The sequence below is a fragment of the Parasteatoda tepidariorum genome, chromosome 9 (genome assembly GCF_043381705.1).
Source record: "Parasteatoda tepidariorum isolate YZ-2023 chromosome 9, CAS_Ptep_4.0, whole genome shotgun sequence".
NCBI classification, from domain to species: domain Eukaryota; kingdom Metazoa; phylum Arthropoda; class Arachnida; order Araneae; family Theridiidae; genus Parasteatoda; species Parasteatoda tepidariorum.
In genome coordinates, this window is record NC_092212.1 from 28,635,627 (window position 1) to 28,650,148 (window position 14,522).

Consider the following 14,522-nt stretch of genomic DNA (forward strand, 5'->3'; position numbering starts at 1 on the left):
TAGTGTCTCCGTCTTGTTTTTGTTTACGTCTGCTCGAATATATTTATAACAAGAACTTCATTGTGATTTATAGTTTTAAGTTATATTTTTTTTGGTGCTTTGTTCAATAATATGTATTTAATTAAGACTGGATCACGAGAATTTCTGTTATACTTTTGAATTTTTTTTTTTCATTTTGCTCATCTGTGTGGAAACATAAAATTTTCTGAACAATTCCAAATCTTTTATCTTAGTTTTTAACTCTTTTATTCGGAAAAAGTATTTTTGTCATATTTTTATTCACTTTGTTTAATAATAAATTCTATTTGTAAACAGAGAAAAATCAATTTTCGATCTATCTTAAAGCATTTATACTGTAATAATAAGCAATTGTACTATTCCGCAAATATCCCTCTATTATACCTTTAAAGGATTAATAGTACGTGTTTTCCTTATAAATATGTATTTTAATTCAACAGATAAATAAATTTAAGAAGAAAAAAATGGAGAGAAATTAATTAATAAAATTAAATCGTACTTACTTTTCCATAATGTTCTTTTGCTTTCATAAGTACACGTTAACTTGTAAAAAAATACAATCATTTAACAGAATTAATGTTAAAAAATTAACCAGGCAATTAAAAAAAAATTAGAAATTGAATTGAAACTAAATAAAAGAAAAATCATATATAATGATTTTTTAAAAAAAAAACAAGATAGGCAATTATGGTTATGAGGCCGCTGTAGCCTGGTTGGTAGGACACTGGGCCCATGTCCAAGAGTTCGTGGGTTCGATCACAGCCGGCGGAAGACTACCCGTTTAGTAAATGGTGACTGATGCACGTTAAATCTGTCGAGTCGCAAAGTCCTCCATGTTCCCATAAAGCAAATCAATACCTCTGGGGGTACTGATCCAGGAGTTTCCTTGTCTTCTGGATTGGTTNTGATATTCTAGTATATGCTTGATACCTTTTTCTGTTATGTCACATAAGATTTTATTGGTAATTTTTATGCTTTCTAAAATTACTAGACTAATATTTAGATCAGACTTAGGAAAAGGAATTACAAAAATATTAAATCCACTGAAAAAGTATATTACAAACAAGATGATATTTTAAGTTTGTTTTATAAAGAAAAAGAGGAATAGGTTTTAAATAAAAATTCTAGCTTCTAACTATATTCTCTATCTAGTTCATGTTTATATTGCGAGAATAAATTTGAATCCTTTATCATTTCTTCTTTAAGAGTTTTGTCAAAAAATATCGAAACCAACTAATTGAGGATTCAAATACCGGAAATGGTTCAAAAAATTTTACTTTGAATGTTGATGTTTTAAATGTTTAGTGAAATGTTACGTTCTTCATCTAGTTTTTACCAATTAATTAAAACTTTCGATGACTAAAGGTCTTGATATGAAGCTAATAAATTATTTCTAGCATTAAACTCATTCTTTTTATAGATGATTAAAAAGAAAGAGCAGATACTTCAAAAGGCGATTCAGGAAATTCATTTCTGAAAATAAAATTTCCGTGCGTAGAGGGTGGTTGCCATTCATCCAGTATGACGTATGGCACCTGAAAAATATTTTTTTTTACTTCTGAAGGAATTTTTTTTTTTTGGTAAAATATTTCTGTAAATATCAAGTGCAATTACAAGAATTTTCCTTATCTTTTCTTCAAAGATTTTTTCTTTTTTGATTTTGTGACTGCTCACAAGCAGTTGCATAGCAACATCTTCGATGTCATTTTATTAGGGCAGATTGTCATCTCATCATCGTAATCTCAGTTCTTTTTATTGATTTTTGTCGATTTCAGACAGCGTTACTTGAAATCTTATAAAATTTCAAATTCAAAGCTTATTGGTGATTCAATTTTTAAACCAAAAATTGATCACGAAACTAAAATGCAATGAGAAAATGCACGGTATAAAAATGGGGGTTTTTTTTCAAACAATTACTCTAAAAACTGAAATCCTTTTTCCAACTTTCAGCACTGAAGATTTAATGTTCAGCTAGAATTTACCTTACTTCCAATTCCTCGCCTGTTTCCAATTTCGTTCTTCAGAAACGTCCGTTTTGTTTTTTGTACTACTCCAAGCAAACATTAAGGCTGGACTGATAATCTTGTTTTCTTTTTCATTCTTTTTTTTCTGTCAATGCCCACCTGAGTTGACATTTCGTCAACTCAGGTGTATTAGGGCAGATTTGTAAGCCACTCTTTCAGGGGCACTATATTATGTGGGTCTACGTTGCTCTCGCAGTAAGAACAGATAGTACAGAAAAGGAAAGAACATCAATGCCTTATCCGGGCGTCGAATCCAGAACCTTTTTGATGCAAAGTCAGTTCTTTGACTCCTATACAGTCTGGTCGACGAAAATCTTCCTGTTTCCTTTCAGGAATGAATCTTCGGCAGATTTGGGACTTCTTATTCCCATTGAAGGTATTCCCACCCTTATAAAGATTTTAAAATTCAGAGATTTAGTTCTTTCATTCACTCTTCTTATGTATCTTTGTGTTTTCATTCTCCCTAAAAATCATCAACATATTTTTTCGATTGTCAGCCTTTCAACATCCCTTTGTTTCCAATTTTATTTGTCTCTTTCTGTCGAATTAATAGGGAAAAGCTTGTCCCTTAAATAACTAATTCCTCACAATAATTTGAGGGATCGTATACATAATCAAGCTCATTTCTGTGACTTTAAATTAAACTTGAAGTTGAAGCAAGCCAAACTATAATAAAATTATTAAGTTATATATATGCATGCTTTATTTTTTATTTAACTTGAAATGAGAAAATTATACCTTTTTTTCTAAGTAGAAAAACTTTTATCTATTTTAAAAGAGTTTTTGTTTGTTTTTGTTGTGTTTTTGTTTTTTTTGTCTAGAACCTTGCTTCGTACGAGCATTGTAGTAATCCTGTTTAAATAATAGAATAAAATTATGAAGTAACTGAATTTATTGGAATATACTATTTAGAACTATCACCTGGGATTACATTATTTGCTTACAGAAGTTTAAATTTTTCTCGTTGAAATTAGACGAATGCAAGCATAGATAATAACTAAAATAAATATTTTATTCATTTATTATATTGTATTTTAAACTTATTAGTACGGATATCTCTAAACAATCAACGTTAAAGTTTAAAATTTCATGTTTCACGCTTTTGGCTGATCATTTCATAATGAGTTCTGAGTTTTACTTTTTTTGACCTTATGCTCCAAGTTATTATATGGAATGAAGATATACTCCAATTATGTAGATTGTAGACAACGATAAAACAAGATGTCACCTACAATATTATAACTCTTTGTCAAAATAACACCTATTGAAGTTATTGTTGGTTGTGCTTATTTTCAAGTGGAAACAAAGCGCTAAGATTACTTTTTCAAAATAAAAGATTATTTATTAATGAGACATAATAATTTCCTTCATATTATCGATTACAACTCACTCTTTTCATCATATTAAATCCATCTGCTTGAGTTTATAATACATTTAAAAATCAGTTTAATCTGAATTTATTTGCTTCTTTTTCATGAATACGTGAAGTTTTTTAACGACACGGCAAAGAAATCATCATTATTTATGCTTCTTAAGCTATTTTAAGATAATTTATAAAATGTACATTTCGCCTCAATAAGAAAATGGACTAACCTAAATAACTTTTGATCTAATGATCGGATCTTCATGTTCTAGGACTCAATTTTAATAGCTCGAGGGGGGTGACCTCAAATAAGCTGATTAATAAGTGCAGACAATATTTTAAGTTACGGATTTATGCACAAAAACATACCTGAATAAGCATGTTACTGTGAATAAACATGCCTTTCTTCGACGGATTCGGATTTCTAAACCTTAAGATACAGGGGTACCCGCAACCTGGGAAAAATGATCCTAATAGTTTGTTCAGGAGAGCACTGAAAAGTTTTGACCCCTTAATTTTACATTTTGCGTATTTTGCTATATCTTGAAAACTCTTTAAGCGAATTGAAAAATTTTTATACGCAATTATAAAATTCGTTTTATCTAAAGATAATTCCACACGAAAAGAAACTTTTAGTAAATTTTTGTTATTATTTATTATTTTATTTAATAATGATCGAAAATTTTTAAAGTTGTAAGGTATACAACTTGTGCATTATTTTAAAGAATTTAATTTTACATAGAAAAATACAAAGTTTGAGCGAAATCGGTTGAATAGTTTCTGAGAAATTGATTTTCAAATAAGTCAGAAATTTAAAAATTTCACAGGAGCTATTCGACCCATTTTGCTCAAATTTCATATTTTGCAATATAAATTAATATTCTTTAAAATAATGCGAAAAATTGTATGCTTTACAATCCAAAATGTTTTCATTTTTTAATTAAAATAACAAAAATACTAAATATTACGTGAAGACCTGATCATTAGATCTAAAGTTATTCAGGGTTGTCCGGCGTTTATTTATTTATTTTTGGTACAAAGTGCACTCGATAATCAGGACTTGGTGTCCAAACCCCTTAAAAAATTGAGTTTGCTGGGAGGATTATGAAAAGCCCCTTGTATTTTTTGGTTTATTAATTTTACAGACTCGTTACAATTATAAAAAAATGGAACTAAAAGATGGAACCCGATTTGTGTTTTTGAAACCAACGATTTCAATTTTATTGGAAAAAATGTGCAGTTTTGGGGGATAAAATTCACGTTTTTTTTTATATTTTGATGGTCGCGAGCTGGATCTAAATATTATTTTTTTGTAGAGAATAAGCTCTCAGAATATTAGTATTATACCAAATAGGCAAGGGGTGTCAAGAAAGATTCAATGGGAAAAAATTACCCCACGTTAATAAATAGCACCCTATTACTTAACCATGGCATAATGGGTTTCAAAAATAGTAAAATATACTTACACATTACATTAATTAAGGATTAATTACGCATTATAATAAGGTTTGAGGATAAATTACACATTATATAATACGAAAGGGTTTATAGGATAGTAGGATAAACTTACCCATAGCATAATAGGTTTTAAGGATCGTGCTCACGCATTACTTAGTAAGTTTAAGAGATAAGTTACACATTACGTAATAAATTTAAAGCATACATAGGATAGTAGGATATGCTTACGCATTACGTAGTAAGTTTAAGGGATAAGTTACACATTACATAATAAATTTAAAGCATACATAGGATAGTAGGATATACTTACTCATTGCAAATTAGTTTCAAGGAGACTAAGATATACTTAAGAAAAATAAATGTCGAGAATTTAATATTTTTATTTTAGAACCGTCGTTCGTCGACCCAAATTTGGGTTTACGAATACTAATGTTTAACTCCGTACCCTTGTAATTTTGAATCCAATCCAGAAGACAAGGGAACTCCTGGATCAAATATTGGGAGAAATTTGCCTTTGCGGAGGACTTTTTAATGGAACTAACTCGCCTTTGCATTACGTGGAGGGGAAAACCTCCCACGGTTAGCCTGACAGCAAGGAGATTCTAACCCATGATCCGTCTACCAGTGAGTATATTTCATGTCAGCATGAGCCGGGTTCAGAATTCTTATCGACCAGCCATAGCTAGGATTCGAACCTGGTTCAAATCTCATTGGAAGGCGAACGCTCTATGCCCTGAGCCATATCGACTCAATGTCAAGAATTGTAGATTATACTTAAACGTAACACAATAAGTTAAAACCTCTATTAATATAATCCTCTTATACATTTTATATCAAATAAAACAATGGCTCTTAAATGCAATAATACGATGTTCCTGTAGACCGATGTTCCTGTAAAACCAATGGCATAAAATATTTTCATTAAAAATATTAAAATCACGTTGCAATGAGGGATATATTTTGAAGAATTTATGAAAGAAGGTATTGCACCTGTTGAAAGTTACGAAATCTTAATATAAGTTTTAATTGCTCCTTAAATATAATTCCTCAGAAATCGATCTCAATGTATGGTTGTTTTTTTCGTATTTGCAGTTTTTGTATCAAGTTAAACCTTTATTTGTATTTAGATGCCAACATTAAAAGATAAGCTTTCTTAAATAAATAAAATTTACTTTTAAAATCGGAGTTGTCTGTGTGTCTGTCTCTCTTATAGCTCCAGAAACGCTTGAACCTAAAATCCTGAAATTTAGACTGTGGATGAAAGGGGCAATTTCAGCCCCCCAATCCTAAAAAATTGTTCAAAAATTTCAATTAGATAGTTCTTGAGAGACGTTTTAAAAATTAAATTTTCTCATTGGCTTAGAATTCGTTATTGATAAAAATTAAACTGTAGACAAGTCTGTTTTTTTCCACCAAATATCTTAAAGATAACATCAGTGATGTTTATTAGCTTATGAATCTCATTAATAAAGAAAAGGAATATTTTTTTATTCGTTATGTCAGACAAATTCAATGATCCATGTGAACGTGGTGGTATATAAGTTGACTAAGTCAGCAAATTACTATTTCTAAAGTTATATGAAACCATGTGTTTAATTAGTTTATAATTATACTTTTAAAACGTTCTTATGTAAAACTAGATAATTTAAAGCTGTTGGTATTTGAAATTTTTTTGAAAAAAGTTGTATAGTAAAAAGCAAAATCAATGAACAAATGGTACTAATTCATTAAAAAGTAGAGCAAAAAAACGCCTTCCTTATTATTGGTGCCAACGAAGCTTAGTAAAATTAATACTAATATGGATACAATTACTGTTATTGGTATCTATAAAAACTGAGCCGATACTGTATAGTTTTAATATAGATACGGTAAAAAGAGATATTTCATTCGAAAGATTAGTGAAGGAGAAAATTGCTAACTTGTGGAAAATTTTCCTATCATGAGTTGACATCAAACAACAGCATCTAATCAAATTTATTGTGTTCTATCTTCCCTTCATCTATCTGATCTTTCATAAATTTTGGTTTCATTTCTGTGTAGTGGTGTAAAAAATAATTTTAACTTAATACTAATTTGACTAAAATTGACTTTCCTATTGGACCCACTAGGGAGCATACTATTGTCTGAAATGCCATGAGTGTTTGAGTTGTCCAACTCTTTAGACTTCGTAAGCGCCATCCAAATCTGTTTTTTTTTTTTTTTTTTTTAAGAGAAAATAAATTTTGCTTCATCGTAACAGACAGACAATAGCTCATGTTCTTTTCTGCGTTTTTAAAGGAAAATAACTTCCATTACTGAAATTATTTATACTTAATGAAAATTAAAATTAAAAATTGAACAGCAGTTACTGTATTTTGCAACTAAACAATTCATTTTTAAATAATTGTTCCTTGATTATAATTTAGCGAACTTCTATTTTAATTTTTAAAAAAAACTCCAAGATAATTCAATTAAGATAACAGGATGTAAAAAAACTGTAAAAAATAACTTATTAGTAGGAATCACTAAACAAATTTTATTTCTGCTAAAAATTGTGCAATAAGAAGGCAGTTGCTATTTTTTATCCCAACAAAAATGATCCTAATTAATCAAGCAATGAATCGTCGAAAGAGATTTAACGAGACACTGAAAATGACATTTCGAGAAAATATTTCTTAAATCTTTTCAATTTGTTTCTTCCACAAATAATAAATCTAGATCACAAACAAAGAACCCGCGCTCAGCGACAGAACTATCGATCTTTTGCCATGAATATCACAACATGATGCCACAAAAAGAACAAAAAATACTAAAAAGCAAACGATTTTTTTTTTCCCAAGCAAGTTTCTAATCGGTAAAGCATCGCAACAAACAAGCATTGTCATCGACTGGTTGAAATGAAGAGAAAAGGAGAAAAAAGAAAACCAGACGCGAAATATTCTAACAGGAAAAAATGAGCTAAAATATGGGCATACATCAAAGATGCCATTTTTTTCCTACATCTTTCTCAAGCTTCTTATGACCGGTCACCGTGGTAATCGCCAAGCTTCTTATCTTTGCGCCAAATGAAGCGGAGGTGTTCCTAATCTTCAACGACTGAAACAATGTATAAGAATGTCCTGAATGCAAGGATGGTGGGAAAGGAGGTGTTATCTTTTAGGAACTGGAATATTCACGCACAATTTAGTCACAAAGTGTGTCCCCCCGACTGCCCAAAGACAAAAGGAGGCCTCATCGATTTTACTCAACAGCGCCAACAAACAATTATTAAAAGCGCTTCCCACAATCGAATTTTATCTTTGGTAGGCTCTGATTTTTGCTGTACCCTTTCGTAAACACACGCAGGGCAAGAAAATTTACCATCCTTTTCCACAAATTATCGTTGGAAAAGGAGTATTAGCCGAAGAATGCCGGGGATATAAATTAAAAGCTATTAGCCAGGATTTTCGCTTCAATGCTCCCACTGCCTCTGCCCTTAGTTCATTAACTGCTGTATAAATGACTGCAGAATGATTGCTCGCTCTAGCATGTTCCGTGCTATGTTATTCAATCCCCACTTTGAACAAAAATGCGGTGCTGGCATCTTTTAGTACCGGATTTCGAAAATTCCATTTACGGCAGCCAATCGTTTTGGTATTTTGCACCACGATATATTACGAACGACAAAAGTTTCTAAATACTTTCTGGGACCAGTGACGAAACATCAGCCGTAGACTTTTTATCGTCGTCTCCGGAACAAAACAGGAAGGAACTGAGGATGATGTTTGGCTATATTTTGCTCTTTTGTCTGTTAAAAATTCCTTCGTTTGCTTTCTTTCTAAAGAAACTATTTAGAATCTGGATGATGAGTGTAAACAACCAATTGTAAATCTTCGAACACAAAAGCGTTTGATAAGTTGCAGGATTATCTTTTTGACCATTAACGGCATTAATTTTGTTCATTTCTGAGCTTTCATTTACAGGAAAATTCCTCATTTTATAGAAATGGAACAGGAATAATATAGCGAGCTTTGCACCCTTTAACGAATTTTAAAGAAATATTATATAAATTAAATTGGATTTTTTAAATATTAAGCTGTAAAACTAGTTTTTATTTATCAAAATTTTCTTACAATGTTGATGATTTTTCCTAATAAATTTAAATTACTGTAAAAACAAAAGATACTTTACTACTATTTTTTTTCTCGAAGGCTCTTTTATATTATTGTAATATTCATAGTCAAGCATTAATGCAATGTCACCAGAAAAATTTAAAAACTGGTAGGAAAAGATCGAAAAAACAAAATGTTTTAACGGTTTGTTCGACCAAATGATCGATCAAATCAAAAATAATTGAAAATTAATATCTGTGTTACAATAAATGATCAGCTGAATTACTAAAATTGATGTGAAATTGAAACATTTGAAATTTACCAAATTTGAATTATAGAGTAAAACCTCATTAAACATTTTAAAATCTCATAAAAAAAAATTTCATCAGTTTTATAATATTTTCTGACTGTGACCACCCTATATTGAGTAACCCAGAGCTGCTGTTAGTTCGATAGTGCGAGCTTTTTAGAACAACTGTGGAGGTTAAAAGATAGCAATCAAGTAAGCAATAGTTTCAAAATTTCTCCAACAATCAAAAATTATTATGATATATTTTTCAGCTATTTTGATGTATTTTTAAATTAATTAAATGTCTAAGTCGTTAAAATATTTTAATCCAAATGTTAGAGTAAAAAAAAATATTTTATACGTTTGGGTAAAACTCCAGCTATAGTGGCCACGACGGGGAAAAATTGAAAAAGTGGACACAAATATTTTATGCCGCTGTTAGAAATATTTAAAGCTTTAATTTCACTTTAGCTTTAGGAATTAAAGAGGTCAATTTGAACCGGGTTCGAATCCCAACGATGGCTAGTCGATACGAATTGCGCACCCAACTCGCACAGTCCACAGTGCTGTTGTTAAATATCCATAGTGGTAGACGGATCATAGGTTAGAGTCCCCTTTGCAGTCAGGCAAACCGAATGAGGTTTTCGCGGTTGTCTTCCCGATGTACCGTAAATGTGGATTAGTTCCCTTAAAAAATTCTCCACGATTGCAAATTTCTCCCAATACTTGTTTCAATAGTGCCCTTGTCATCTGGATTGGTTTCAAAATTACAAGGCTAAGGATTTGAGCATTGGTAGTCGTAAACTCAAAAATTGGGTCTCCTGTTCAGCGACAGTTATAAAATAAAATAAAATGTCTTTTGGTTGATAGGCATTTGCAAAACCAATTTGTTTTTGAAAATTGAAATTGGCAGAATCGATTGGTTAACTTTTTATTACCTAAATTTCCTTGCAAAAATATAATACTTACCAAAATGTTTAACTTTAATTTTTAAGTTGATTATTTTTAAGATCTATGTACAGTCAGAAAAAAAACAGGATCATACTTTTAACTTTTGAACAGGTGGTCTGATTTTCATTCCGCAAAGTGCTTCAGCAAGATCTCTAAGAAATCTTTTTAAGTATTTATAACGGTTAAAAATATAACAGTAGCGAAATACGCTTATTTTTACTATGTTATTCATGCCATTAAAAAATGAACTGAAAACGAACCTTATTTTCGAGTAAAGTACACTTTTTCTGAAGAAACCTAATTTTTTTTTATTAAATTTGGATTTCTTACTTTCAAAATAAGACGATAAGTAGACGAAATTTCGAAAAACTAGCTTTTATAGTACGAGGGTTGCTATTTATATTTCTGGCCTTGGCAAACAGTAAGTGTTGCTAGTCGACGGCAGACAATTTTAATCGAAAGTTTGATATTTTTAAACATAAATTCAGCAGACGATTNAAATTGGCAGAATCGGTTGGTTAACTTTTTATTACCTAAATTTCCTTGCAAAAATATAATACTTACCAAAATGTTTAAGTTGATTATTTTTAAGATCTATGTACAGTCAGAAAAAAAACTGGATCATACTTTTAACTTTTGAACAGGTGGTCTGATTTTCATTCCGCAAAGAAATCTTCTTAAGTATTTATAACGGTTAAAAATATAACAGTAGCGGAATACGCTTATTTTTACCATGTTATTCATGCCATTAAAAAAAATGAACTGAAAACGCACCTTATTTTCGAGTAAAGTACACTTTTTCTGAAGAATCCTAATTTTTTTTATTAAATTTGGATTTCTTACTTTCAAAATAAGACGATAAGTAGACGAAATTTCGAAAAACTAGCTTTTATAGTATAATCACTATAACGGTTCAATGTTTTGTTACTCTAACGTAATTGTAATATGTCACGTTTTTCTTCATATCTTTTGAATGATTGATTAAACAATAACTAATTCAGTCAGATAAAGTTACAAGCCTTCTGCGCAAAGACAAGTACGCAATATGATAAGAAATTTAAATTAATTTCATGGAATAAAAAAATTTAGATATTCAAAATGTTCTGACTTTCTTAAGTCTAAATCTAGATTTCTATGCCATTTGATTAATTAAAAAAGTGATTAAAAGTTAATTAATGTTATTGAGTGGTATTGAAATAGCACACTATATTGAGATTTCATTTCCGCATTGCAGTGCTTTATACTAGACGTAATACAAGTTAGCCAATTAATGAAAGAGTTAATCCTTTCATAAATACTTTTTCTGCAAAATTAAGTGAAGTCCTGATTTTCGAGAATTTTTAATAAAAACTAGTAGAAAGTTATCTATTCCAGATGTAGATTCCTTCCTATTAGAGGAATTTGTATGCCTAGATGTAGATTGCTTCCTATTAGAGGAATTTGTGTGCCTATATGTAGATTGCTTCCTATTAGAGTAATTTGTGTGCCTAAGTGTAGATTGCTTCCTATTAGAGGAATTTGTGTGCCTAGATGTAGACTGCTTCCTATTAGAGGAATTTGTGTGCCTAGATGTAGATTGCTTCCTATTAGAAGAATTTGTGTGCCTAGATGTAGACTGCTTCCTATTAGAGGAATTTGTGTGCCTAGATGTAGATTGCTTCATATTTGAGGAATTTGTGAGCCTAGATGTAGATTGCTTCCTATTAGAGGAATTTGTGTGCCTAGATGTAGATTCCTTCCTATTAGAGGAATTTGTGTGCCTAGATGTGTGGTTCAGTTTAGATGAATTTAGGGTGGTTGTGTGCTGCAGTTTCAAAATATCTCTCCAAACGTCTTCGTTACAAATCTAGTCACAGATTAATTAAAATACTTTTTATTCCTGCAATAGTGCTAACTGCTTTTAAATTCTTCAAGACTCCGTTTCCTGAATATTAGTTTAGCTAACATTGATGAAAGGCAGAACAACTGCAGCTTCTTAGTTTAAAATTCTTATAAACTCGTAATCAGCTTTTTTTAATAAAATGCTGATAAAATAATGAGGAATAATGCCAACTAGCTCTCCTTTTATAGAAATTTCTTTCCAGTATTAAAAACAATCTTTTTCAATTCTTTGTTTGATAAATATAATTTGGAAAGATTATGACCACCAGAAAATATAAATTAATCAAACATCTATATGGAAATATGCTAAATTTATCGTGATTTTTATAAGTAGTGGCAAAAGTAAATGAACTTCTACTGTATTGATGAAATTTAATTATATAATTTCCGCAGAAACTTTTATTCCATTAAAGGGCAAGAATTCGAAACTATGAAAAAATACAATTGCATTAAGTAAAATATTCTATTGCTTGTAGTCCCACAGAGGACAGGTCGTAAAGACATTTTTCTAAATAAATCACCGAAATTAAGCATCACTAGCTGTGTTCAGTGAGCGGGGAGGAATGATCACTTTCTTTGATCATTCTGCGAAGGGATCGAGGGTGTGTCTTTAAGCTGTTTTACCATAAAGTACTTGACTTCGCGTACAGGTCTTTGAGCTATCAAAGTGGGGGAGCCATCACCTGTGCAGAAAATAAAAATTTTGATAGCATGTCTTTTGATTATTGTTGTTTCCCTAACTGTCGCCAACAGTCCATTGTGCAACTCTAGTGGAGCGTAAATAAAAAACTATTTCCACAACTCTATTTTTTGTAAATAAGTTTAATAATTTAAGGGTAAAAGAAATGACTGTTACTGCTTTATAAAGAAGAAAACTCATGGGAAGCCCAAGGTGTACTCATGATAATGTAATTCTAACCCTCACTTAGTCATTGGAAATTTGTCCCTTATAAGAGTCTTGATCATTATTAATGTAGATTGCGAATAAGTATGTTCATATATTTTTTTTCTTTTAAAAATTATCAATAAAAAGATTAGCAAACAAATGTTAATTTTTCTTAAAATATTACTAAGCATCAGATTCAAAATTTAGATTCCACTTCTTGTCGTATTTCACAAAGTCGTTTCATCTTTCATTTAAGCTTGATGTAAAATAAAATAAAGTATTATACTTTTATGCTTTTGGACATAGCTTTTCAAACTAAATTAAATAAAAATGTGCATATCGCACATAAAATTAAAAAAAATTTGTTCAGTTTAAAACGATATTATATGAACCTCAGCGTATCAACGATCATATTTTGTAATATTAATGACCCAAATTTAAAATTGACACAACTCACGGGAGATATGGGATGTTTAAACTTTCGTTAGCAGAAATTTATAAAATAACCATAATAATAATAATAATAAACGAAATGATTATAAATATAGGAAAGGTGTGCCATAAAAAAACACAAATTAATAAAAAATTTGGGGAAAATCTTCAGTAAAAAATAAAAGAATTTAGTATCTAAAATAATTTTTTACTCAAATTTTGCAATATAAAAATAATAAAAATAATTTTTTTTTTGTATTTCATACATAAATGCAAGAATTTCAATACTGATAACAGGTGAAAAATCCTCCCTTTTAAATAAAGGTTATATGTTTACATATAAGCAAAGAAAACATTTGAAAACGCGTTTATTTAAAAAGAAAGAATATTCGCATAATTTTGCATCCACAATAAAAATTCCGCTTGTCTTGGAAGAAAAACTGGGCAATAACAAATGGAACGAAATATATAAATAACACTATATGCAATAAATTTCCATTGAAGCTCGAATTTTCACATTGCAATGATGCGCTGCGGAACTATTTGGAAGAGTAATCATCTTAAAGCTTTCAAGAATTTCATTATTAACTACCCATGGCACCATGTTCGGAGGCAAAAAATGCGGAGATTAATATAATATTTTTTTTCTGTAGTTTAAATACCAGCAATTTTGATTTCATTTCATTGGATTGCAATATTTATATTAGAGTGATTTTATAGTTATAGTGGTATAGAAAAAGGGAAAAAACTTTCAACTTTTTGCGCTCATTTTCGTCCATGTAAATTTTGCAAGAGTCAAAAAGACCCCTCTTCTAAAATTTTTGATTTTCAAAATTATAACAACGGTTTTGCCACAAAAAATCTTCTGAAACGGCTGAAATAAATTTTTTTTCTCCATAGAATTAGTATAGAAGAGTTTTCATATTTTAGCCCAAACCCTCTATATTAATGGGCATATTAATCAATATTTGTGTGAGGTACCACCTAATTTTCAAACATTTATAATTCATTGATTTTAGATCCGAATTAAAAGCTTGTAATTTCTTATCTATCGTGTTGGTAAATCACATTTTGTTTCCACAAGATAAAAACTAAAGTAATTGTGCAAATAGTTTGTTTTTTTTTCATCAATTTAATCAATATAATTTTA